Below are 3156 nucleotides of genomic sequence, written 5' to 3' on the forward strand. Positions count from 1 at the left end.
ATTATGCCTGTTAGCTGTGCCTAGGTATGCGTCATCATCCCCTTTGTGGTTATCAAACAGGCACAGCAACCATGTCACCTAAATCCTAAGACAGAAATATTCCAATATTCCCTTTGAAGGCAAGACCCTCACAGAAAAGTAACAAATATTGGGTGCTAAACCCAGCTCTATGACATAATGCCTCTAGGAGAGGACAGTCATACCACCTAAACGATGGGCACAGTAATATGTCACAATACCTACTGTTGAAAACATTAGGCAACACTTGGATGCAGTGCTTAAAAATGCTACACTCTTCACTGGAAGCAGGGTTCAGGCAGGAGAGGAGAGTCATATAACTTAGACAATGGGTCTAGAAATATATTACAGTTTCTTCTGAGGATACTGTTAAGACATGAGAGTCGAATCACCAAGGTTCTTATCTCAGATATATGTCAAAATGTCATCCATGGGTGATAACTAGGCAGGATTATAAAATCACTCAGGAGCTAGGCAAAGGTATGTCACAATAACACCTGTGGAAAAGTTTAGGGATGAGAGTCACCATCCTACACGTGTCCTGGCTCCAGCTACACAAGTCATTGTTAGACTTTTCATCTAGTCTCAGGTATATGGCACAACATCACCTGTGGGCAGGGAAAAGAAAGGAAAGTCACATCACCTGAGTGGGATCTGGTCCAGTGAAATGTCACAATCCTTCTTGTGGGTTGTATTCTGCAAGAAGAATTGCATTACATAAATGTTGGTTTCAGTGACATTTCAGTGACATGCCCCGCTGTGGGCAGGGCTTAGGCAGGATAGGAGACAAACTTCACCTAGGCAATTGGCCTGGATATATATCACAATTTCCCCTGTGGGCAGGACCATGCAGGAGAGGGACAAGACTTGGTGCTGGGTTCATCAATATTTCACAATCTCTCTGGTGGTCAGGGCCCAGGCAAAAGAGAACAAACCTCTCCTAGATGCTGAGACAAGTAATGTGTCACAAAGCTTCTTATTGGCAAAACCGCTCCCCCCAAAATAGTCACATCACCTGAGTGTAGTACCCCGTGATGTGTCACAATGCACCATAAGTGCAGGGCAAGTTCCACCTCCCAGGTTCATGCCATTCTCCTGCCTCAGCCTCCTGAGTAGCTGGGACCAGAGGTGGCGGCCACAATGCCCGGCTAAGTTTTTTGTTTTTTCAGTGGACACAGGATTTCACCGTGTTACCCAGGATGGTTTCGATCTTCTGTCCTCATGATCCAAATGCCTCAGACTCCCAAAGTGATGGGATTACAAGTGTGAGTCACCATACCTGGCCACATTATTATGATCCTAGCTCAGCGATATTTTACAATGCACCCATGGGAAAGAATTTAAGCCAAAATCTGTCAACACCAGGGTACTAGGCTTAGTGATATGATACAATCTTCTCACCATTTAGTGTAACATCTTTAACAGTTAGCTTGGTGTGTATATAAGGGTCACAATCTCACATGTGTTTTGGGCCATTGTATGGTACACTCTACCACAGCCTGAGACTTTATGCAATATACATGAGAGTTGCAAATCTCTCTGAGGCCTACATGCTTTTATTGACTCACAATCTTACATATTGCCCTAAACTCGGTTATGATAACCAATATCACTTTTTTTTTTTTTTTTTTTTTTTTTTTTTTTTTTTTTTTTTTTACACCTGTCCCTAATACTTTATTGGTCACCTCTAGGCCTGTGTGCAGCTAGGTGGGCTGGGGGGAGGGCATCACTATTCAGCTCCTAGGTGGAGGCATGAGAAGGCCTTGGCCTAGCCCTCCAGGGTCCCAGACTGTAGGGTTTGGAGGGGCAGGTCTGGCCTTTCCTGGGTCAGCACAGGGCACCCAGGTGGGGGCACAGGTGGACACCCAGCACAGGCACCTAGGTAGGGGCACAAGCTTACTATCCGTTGGCTAGCCTAATTGTGTTTGGAGAAATATTCCTTGCTGTCATCCACGTTGGGCTTAATCGTGTCACTGCCAGGCTTCCAGCCAGCGGGACAAACTTCTCCATGCTCCTCTGTGTACTGGAAGGCCTGGACCAGCCGCAGAGCCTCATCCACGGAGCGTCCCACAGGCAAATTATTAACAGTGATCTGGCGAAGGACACCCTTGCCATCGATGATAATTAGGCCCCTGTAGGCAGTGCCTTCATCTGTTTTCAGCACGCCGTAATCCTCAGACAAGCGCCTGGTCACGTCAGCAAGCAGGGTGATGTTCAGGGGGCCCAAGCCTCCTTCCTTCCGGGGGGTGTTGATCCAAGCCAGGTGGGTGAACTGAGAGTCCACCGAGACGCCCAGCACTTCGCAGCCCAGCTTGCGGAAGTCCTCGGCACGGTTGCTGAACGCGATGATCTCCGTGGGGCACACAAAAGTGAAGTCCAGAAAAAGAGGACCACGTACTTCCCTTTGTAGTCCGACAGCTTCACCTCTTTGAAGGCGCCGTCAACCACGGCTGCGGCCTTGAAGTCAGGGGCTGGCTTTCCGATGCGCGCGTTAACCGGAGGCCAAAGCTGCAGTGGGCAAGGGCTAGACGCACGGACGATCACACGCGTGGACCCGCGTTCTCAGCGCCCACCAATATCACTCTTGTAGGCTGGGTTCAGACAGGAAACCTATTATTATGCCTGTAATCTGAGTCCAGAAATGATTCACTATCTCACCTACAAGATCCACATATGAAACTCACAACTCCATCTTTGTACTATATTCACTTGTTGGAATCAGGACTTCCACACTGCGCTTAGTATACGTGGTATGGTGACAACTTTTGCTCTCACCTGCATGTGTAATCAAGAGTCATGATCCTACCCGTTTGCTGGGCCCAGTTATAAAACTCTGTGTATCACCTAAGGAGTTTATAGAATATGAGTTAGTATTGAAAACTTAAGTGAGCTTTCCACAAATTCGCAACCCATAACCTTACCCATAGCGCAAAATATAGTGATGATAGGCAAAATATCACTATTAGTGGAACCTCAATTTAAGTTTGTCCATCTTGCCCATGAAATGAAGCAATGTAAGTTTCATAATCCCATTTGTAGGAAAAAAACTTGATAGGAGAGTAGCACAACTAAGACGCTGTGCAGAGCAATATGTCAAAATGCCTTTTTTAGGCAGGGTTTAGAAATGAGGGTTATGTT

General features: G+C 46.6%; 1 pseudogene across 1 annotated transcript; it reads right to left on the reverse strand.

Moving 5' to 3' along the window:
* Window positions 1-1636: 1636 nt before the first annotated feature.
* On the reverse strand, window positions 1637-2943 carry LOC126947219 (peroxiredoxin-2-like; annotated as a pseudogene). Its single transcript, XR_007722967.1, has 2 exons — window positions 2940-2943; window positions 1637-2579 (listed from the first exon to the last, which is right to left on the reverse strand). The product of XR_007722967.1 is annotated as a peroxiredoxin-2-like (transcript).
* Between the last annotated feature and the right edge of the window lie 213 nt (window positions 2944-3156).

This window comes from Macaca thibetana, chromosome Y, assembly GCF_024542745.1.
Source record: "Macaca thibetana thibetana isolate TM-01 chromosome Y, ASM2454274v1, whole genome shotgun sequence".
NCBI lineage: Eukaryota > Metazoa > Chordata > Mammalia > Primates > Cercopithecidae > Macaca > Macaca thibetana.